At 38.7% G+C, this 8,282-nt stretch overlaps 1 long non-coding RNA gene across 1 annotated transcript; it reads left to right on the top strand.

Annotated features, from left to right (window-relative positions):
• The first annotated feature begins 2,372 nt into the window (after positions 1 to 2,372).
• LOC110015499 (uncharacterized) lies at positions 2,373 to 7,800 on the top strand. Its single transcript, XR_002290708.3, has 3 exons — positions 2,373 to 2,645; positions 3,149 to 3,503; positions 6,708 to 7,800. It is a non-coding gene; the product is annotated as an uncharacterized LOC110015499 (long non-coding RNA).
• The last annotated feature ends 482 nt before the right edge of the window (positions 7,801 to 8,282 follow it).

Here is an 8,282-nt window from a genome sequence, read left to right as displayed (position 1 = left end):
TTTAGTTTGGTAGTAGCATTCAGTCTCAGCAAACACATAGATGTGTTTATCTGTCCTCTTCGTCTACTGCTGTTCCACCTGCAACATTTTATCTCCTGTCGGGTAACATTAAGAGCAACTATGATGGCCGTGTCAAGAAGTCTCATCTGGATCTTGTCTTTTGTCAGTTCCTAGAGTTAAAGCCAAACATGGAGAAGCTGCATTCTGCTTCTATGCTCCACAGATCTGGAACAGACTTCCAGAAATCCTTAGATCCGTTTATTTTAATTCAGGTTATAGACCCATCTGTTCTTAGCTGCAGTTGATAAGTCTTAATTCAAAAAGATTAAATCCGCACGTTTAGTTTAATCTCACTTTAAATTCTGGTATTTTCTTTATCTCTTTACATTTTAATTGTAATTATAACTCCGTGAACTTCTTTTAAATATTTCTTTTAAAGGGCCTATTCTATGAGAAATCAATTTCTTGAGCTTTTAAGTGTATCATTACAATTTTTTCCTCACGAAAAAAAACCCCCAAAGCTGTATTTTGAGCAATTCACACATCTCTGAGTATTCATCTAAAAGGCTAACACATATATACACTTTCCCCGCTGAGCTAACCGTGTTTGGCAAAAACACTTTCCTTTTAGATGCACAATGTGCACATCCATCTTTGCAAAAGTTTGGATGTTGTTTGTTATCGTGGGCGAAACGCAGAAACGCCGTCGAGGCCGGCTCTAGGTTGGCGTCATGAAATGGGCAGCACCCACAAGGAGCGAAAGCCAGTGCCTCAAAAATCAAGTGTTAGTTTCAGGTTGTAAAAAAGCTCAAGAAAATAACTACTATAATAAAAAGATTTTTCTTTTGTGTGTCAAAGGTAATATATTATCATACACATGGATATTGTTTACTATAAAAGGCTTAAGAAGAGCATGATATATGCCCTTGAATATCTTGTGTAAAGCCCTTAGAAATGTCTTAGTACACAAAATATGCTCTACAAATAAATTACCTTATCTGACAAACTTGAAAAAAAGACTAGAAGGAAAATGTATGGAGATCATATTGGCTTCTGTTTGCACCTACTGTTTACTGTAAGCACAGAATGTTTACTATAAGTTTAGAATTAAATTAGGAATGTATTGCATAATGCACAATGCATTCCTCTTCTTTAATACAAGGTTGGGTGTTATTGTGAATACTCTAACCCATTTTTATCGGCCGTTGGTTTTTAAACATCTTACTATCAAGGTTGGGAGTTGACATAGTCACAGTTTGTTTTAGTGGTGCCATTATGTTTTTCTACGTGTTGCAAACAACGTTGAGAGTTACAGGTATTGTGAAAACTCCAACTTTGCTAACACTTCTAACGTCGCTAAGGTCAAGTGTGTCACAAACAAGATCGAGACGTACTGTGAACGTGGTTAACAAAGGCTGACTGACTGTTTTGTCAGCCTTATATATAGTTCAGTGTGCCTTACATATGTAAAAATGGACTGTTCATTGACGGTACACCTTATAATCCAGTGCACTTTTATAATTTCCGTGCGTAAATCACAATACTAATGTCTTATGCCATCCTTTTTGACTCACCAACATTTGAAGGAGACTATCTTTTTTTGTTCTGTTGCCCCTGAAATGAATTCCTTTGAGCTAATTATTAGTGCAACCGGGCCCACAGCATGATTAATCTGCCACCATGCTTTACAATTTGATTTGAGTTATTTTCATGAAGCCTCCCTCCTCGACTGATGAAGTGCAAAACGTTTAAAGGAAGAAGATTGTAATTATTAAGTCCAGGGGCCATCATTTAACTTAAAGACAACATCACCTGGATGAATGAGAAACTTCAGCATCACATCCCTCCTAAAAAAACAAAACAAAAAAGCCTTTTGTTCAGAACCCTTTTCCTGCAAGTAAGAAAAACAGAAGTGTTTTTTTTTTAACAATCTTAAAGTGTTAAAAAAAAAAAAATTATTCAGATAACTTTTTAGTTTTTCTTTGGATATTTCACATTTCACCCCAAAAGACCCATCACCCCTTCAGTCAGCGGAAAATTACGGAAAAATTAAGTTGCATATTTTAAGCATAAAAGCTAAACTATTACATAACCTCTAGTGGCAACAAAGTCAAAAGATCATACTTTATTTACAAGACTCCAAGAAATATTTTAGTGCAAATTACAGGTTATATTGTGGCTGAAAATATTAAAGTAAAAAAAAAAAAGTGTTATTTCCCTTTTTGTGTGTAATTTATCCGGGAGAGCAGAATGTTCCTTTTCCTAAAATTTGCAATAGACCTCAAATTAATTTTGGAATGCTGCCTGGGTGGAATTTGCATTACTTAAAATAATTTTAAAAAGAAAAAGGAAAACTCTCATCCAGCTTGATGATGATTTTTTAAAACTTGTGCATGTCTGTGTAACCCGGATCAGTGCCCCACTGACATCACAGATTTGGAACACCTGGGCGCTCTTATTGTGGTGGGGTCAGTTCCCTATATTAACATCTGGGTCACATAGCCACTTCCTGTCATCCAAGCTCTGGCTGTTGCTGATCTGCTGTGGCTGGCTGCATTTCTGATTGCTGTCTTTTTAAACCTTAAACCAAACGTCTGCATAACATCGAACTGGATCAACCAGACTTTTGAACAAACAACTCTTCGGTGAGTTTATGCGATCGAGTCACACATATACTGTAGCTGCTGGTCTTGCCAAGGCTCCTGCCTCACAGAGAAATGCCATGCTAGTATGGCTACATACAGATTTTTGATCATTCTTTCTGTTGAAATTGGACATATTTCAGTTGATTGTTTTCAGTTTTTGTCCGTTTTAGACTTTTCAACTTTATTTTTTAAATCTTTTTTTTTATTGTACTTGTGCCTGGTCGGCCATTTTAGTATGGAACTCATTCATTCATTGTTTTTCCTCCTTTGATTAATGCTAAACTGATTAATGCTAAACATGATTAAAAGTGCACTTTATGTTTGGTACACTATTGAAACCCATTGATTCATAGGCCTGAAATTTGAAAGAAGGTTCCAACAAATTCTGTTAGGACCTTCTTTTCTTATTTTATTTTTTCTTACAATTATGACCTACAGTTGACTGCTGTACTTGTTGTAACTAATATGTTGTCTAATCTATCATTTGTTTTGACCTTGTTTAGGTCAGGTTTTTTTTTCTCCCACTTCTATCCCTGATTGGAACCACTTCTGATCTTTTGGCGCATGGTGAGCCACCCACGATCCATCAATGAGAACTTGATCTACGAACCTATGAAAAAGGAATCTTCACAAAGAACTCATACCAATAGGAAAAAAAGGAACTTTAAAAACCAAAGACAGAAAAATACCCTTGTGGAGTTCTGGACATTCCATTCTCCACCGGCCCAACTTATTGTATATTTGTTTTATGTGTTTTAACACAGTCAATTTATTACTTTATTCTTGTGTTGCGTTTTCCATTCGCACACTCGTGGCTCCTTGAGTCGAACACATCTTCTGTAGGGCAGAGCAAGCAAGGTAAGTGTTACATCTGCATGCTTTTGAGTGCCTTATAAGTGTGCAAACATGCATTGATAGAGCAGACTGATGCTTTTACTCTCAAAGACCGCAGTGTGGTTGCTTGGCAACAACCCCTCCCCCACCCCACCTCCTCTTCTCTTTTTCGCTTGTGAGCTGAGCGTTTGAACACGATGCAACCTCAAAACATCCTTCTACACACCTCTGGGTTTGGCTGTCCTTATATGTGTGGACGATAGAGTTCATGGTGGAGTTTGTGCATCTATCTTGATGTGTGCCTATGAGCTGGAGGAGGGAAAAAAAGAATTAGACAGGGAGGAGGGGATCCAGCCTGCACATCAGCTTTTTACTGTACTGAATATTTATGGTTTTGCCACTAATATCATTGAGGACTTTAATACTCTGGCTGTATTTCACACCATGATGTCCTATCCCTGTCTTTCTCGCTCACATACACAGCCAAGGCTAAAAAGGGGATGCTGCATTTCTTGGCAATCACATTACCTCCCTCAGTCCCTCCTTCTCCTTACTTCCCTTGTGGCCTACTTGGAGAAATATGCATATCTCCTTCATTTACCCCTACAGCTGCACAACTACACCCAATAACTAACTGTATTCACAAATGCTGCAGTTTTCTAAACCACTTGACTGCTGTGATAAAGCGCTGTTTCCAGTGTTGTGGCACAAAGCGCCGCTGTGATGGAAACATGCAGCCTACAGGCGTCATCTCCATACTGAACCGTAATCATGACACAGTAAAATCATAGATGGAGTTCAAAGAAGCAGATACGGCTGCCAGGCGAGCTCCCGTGGAGCTATTTTGTGCTCATAGGCAGCATCCCTGTCCGCTCCTGTTAGACTCCTCAGCAGGAAGTCCGTAGCTTTATGCGTTTAGCAAAGGAAGATGGGGTTAGGATAAACTTAAGAGTAATGTGGTATTTCTCCAGTTGAGAGGTTGCTGTGACCCAACACTCCAAACATTAAAAAGTTCAATCTGGGAAAACAAAGCAAGGCTGCTAAACGCCACATTTCATGAAAAACTTTCTTATCTGTGCAGAAGACCCAGCCTGCTCTCTGTGATAATAAAAATAAACGTTTTGATAGGCAGTGTTTCCTACAAAGTCCTACAGTGTGATAAATCTGTATTATTAATTTAGCAATGCATTTTCATTAAGGTTATCAACAGACAATCCAACATTTCTCATGACAACATTTTTCCAAATTTTGCTTTAGTTTGGGTTTATCAAAAGAAAAGACTTCGACTTATCACTAAGTTTCTGCATTTTTACAGCATTCTGAAGCTTTTGCAGAAAGGCTAAAGTGACCAACTTACTTATTAAGATTAACATCCATTCATCCATATTCTAACCCAGCAGCCTCCAACCCCCGGGCCGCGGACTGGTACCGGTCCGTGGGTCATTTGGTACCGGGCCCCAGAGAGAGGATAAATAACTTGCTTTACTTCTGTTTTGTTTATTTCTGAATCTGAAAGATGTTTTAATTTGAAAAATTGTCTGATTCTGTTTTACATCCATCTGTCACTCTTGACGCAGGCCAAGGCGCTCTTCTCGGGCACGTGATAGGTTACCGCTAAATAAAACCCAGGAGCTAGCATGAGCAATGAGTTAAAAAAACAAACGTCTTTGGAAAGTTTGGAAAGAGGAGCCTTCCACTTCCAAAAAAAGCTACATTTAATAGGCCGTAGTTCTTTTTCGCATCATGAGTGTGGGAAGGGGAGAGGATGATGACACCTGTGCAATGTATAATGTTATGCGTGTCAAAATAAAAGCTCTGGGTTTGTCTTATCACGTCTCTGTTGTCAGTCTGTTGAAGGGCCCCACATACATGCACTAACACCCAGGGACAATTTAGAATCTTCAGTTAACCCTTATATTGTGTTCGGGTCAAAATGTTCCCACTTGAAAACGGGTCAGTTTTTACCTAAATACAATATAAGGATTAACCCATAGGGTTTTTGGATTGTGGGAGGAAGCTGAAGAGCACACAAACTCCATACAGAAAGGTCCCCGCTAGAATTTTAACCACGGTCTTCTCGCTGTATGGTGAGACTGCAAACCACCTGATACACCCAAGATTTACAGCAGCTAAAAGCTTTCCATTTAACCATTCATTTTCCATGTCCTGTCTTTTATAACTTGGGTTATTGGGTTGTTATATTTTGGAAATTGACTTCTGGGTGTGGAATTTTATTTTGAAATACTTCCTGTTTGCTTCTTATGTAGCTTCAATGAACTTGGGTCAATTACTTGATTGCTTTCATCTGAGTTCGTCCAAGCCCTCCTCTCTTTCTGCTGCATTGTTGAATTGTTCTTGCTATTGCTATGGCTGCCTCTCTTGCTTAGTTTTTTGTTTCCATTAAGTTCAGGAGGTTAGCCCACAACTCACTCTGTTGTGATTACTCTATTTTACCACATTTTAGAGCTGAATTCTTCTGTGTTTAAGCCCAACTGCAGCATTTGGATGTATGTCATGTATTTCCACTCACAGAACCACACCAAACCATGAACTCTGTATCATGGACCCACGCTAAGTCTGGACTCTTGCCATTGGCTCTCTGCCAGTGATCTCTCTAGTCTGAAAGCTGCAATGTGTGCAGCAGTGGGGAGGGACTTTGAACTTTCTTTTTTTGGGGGGCCAACAAAATGTGCTTCACTCATTTTGTTTCCAGTTTGGTGCATTTGTGATTTCAGATTATTGTGATTTCAGTTCATTGGTCAGCAGTTGTGTTGTGGAAATCACTTAGATTTACCTCAACAGCCCTGTTGGAAATTACCCATCTGTAGCCAAAGAATTGATTACCTTCCTTTTTCCATCTGGGTATCCCATCAGACACAACATGTGCTCTCCTTCTCTTCAGGTAGTTCAGCTTACTCCACTCTCCTGCCTCCTGTTTGTGTCCTGATCGTCACTCCTCTCCTTGACATAGCAGGACAGCTTGTGGCTCATTTACCATATTTTCTGTCACAAATATGTTCTTTTTCCAACTGCTTTTTTTTGCCAGCTCCAGATTCACAGTGATTTGTAAGAAGAAACACTCAGAAATGCAATTTTGAGCTCACTTTTCTTAACATGTCCTTAAAACAAACAACAAAAATGTTTTAATCGACATTGGGTCTTTAAGCAATTTGCTCTGGCAAAATTTCAAGCTGCATCACCGAAGCTGACATTTTGTTTGTGTTTCAGATCTCTGGATGCTGCTTTCACCATGTTCTGCCACGCCACTGCACCGTTACAGTAAAGTTTTGGTTCCACCCATTCCTTTCTCAGCCGGCTCTGGTGGATCTGCCAGTTCGGTTCAGTTTTATTTATATCGCCCAATATTGCATCACAGTTGTCTCTCTTCACTAATTGTACAAAACATAAAATCTGTTATAAAAATGTGTGTTGGGCACTATTGTTTGGACGTCAGAATTTTTTTGCGGCGGAACATAAACAAATTGCGCTTCGGGACCGCATATCCGTGGGTCTTGCGTCACCTACGTGAACTTAATCCATTTGAAGACATAATTATTGTTGTTAACGGCTTTTTTAACGTCTTAAAAGAACGGTAATGCTGCCCGGACATTGACGCATTTTGCACATGCGACCAGTACAGATTGGATACCTACACCTGCCTTTCTCTGCAACTGTGATCAGATATGTTGAAGAATGGAGAAATGCATGTAAAATTGATGTAATGCCTCCATTCGATGGGCGTATATGCAATAGGTGTGTCCTGAACTGGAAATTGCTAATCAGCTTCACAATTTCTAGTCTGAAAATATGACTTAAGATTGTTCAGAAGCAGCTCAGAGGTTTATGTATGAATGTCTACATATGTTGACATAAACTGAAATAGTATTTATATTAAAAGTAAAACAAAATGAAAGAAGAAAATCTGCTTGTTTTTCTAAATAAATCGGTCTGTGCACTTCCTCATTGGGTAACATTACAAGTTCTGCCGAACATTGATGAAATTTTGGTTAAACTCAGCAATGTAGGCGCAGTATCCCTCTTTAGTTCATGTTTTCAAGTCCAACAGCCCCTGATGACCCTTAAGTTGCAAAGGTGAGGAGGAAACTCCCTGCAAGCATCCCTGCCACCATAATGAGCTTTAGATTTTTCCTTCAGCTGTGTCTTTAAAAGGTGAAAAGGGCCTGCCTGTAGTGATTACAGCAGCTTTGGTCTAGCTTAATGTCATATGACTCACATAGCCTTGATCCATAAGACTAAAAACACACCATTGATTCATGATTATTTTACCGCTTACGTATTAATATGCTGCTTGTTTGCAGGTGAAAGAAAGAAGCTCCAAATAGTAGGTAAAACATAAAAATGGAAAAATAGCTACCGTAGTTTTTTTACAATAGTTTTTTGACTAACATACGATGAAACACAGTTTACCACACCAGGAATGTCTTTAAGATATCAATTACTTAATCATTTGGTTGATTGGTAGTTCTTCTAGAATGTACTTGAACGTGAACAAAGATCCTGGTAAATTAAACAGACAACTTTGCTTGTTTAGTTTTGATTCAGAAGAACATTCACACAAAGTGGTCTATTCAGGTAAACAATTTTTTATGGGTCCAAAAACAAATATTCTCTCGATCTATATCTCTGTTGTAACTTGTAATATTCTGGATAGTCCATTCATATTGGATGGAATTTCCTTTCTAAACCAACACAACAAAAAGTCAGATGAGATGGAACCAAGCCCTCATCTTCTTTTCCTAAATTTGGTGCAAACAAGGAAGTAGAAACTATTGGAGGCAGGTG

The sequence above is a fragment of the Oryzias latipes genome, chromosome 8 (assembly GCF_053564925.1).
Source record: "Oryzias latipes strain Hd-rR chromosome 8, Olatipes_Hd-rR_3.1".
Lineage (NCBI taxonomy): Eukaryota > Metazoa > Chordata > Actinopteri > Beloniformes > Adrianichthyidae > Oryzias > Oryzias latipes.
Note: the sequence above shows the minus strand (reverse complement) of the source record. Positions and strands in the feature narration are given on the sequence as shown.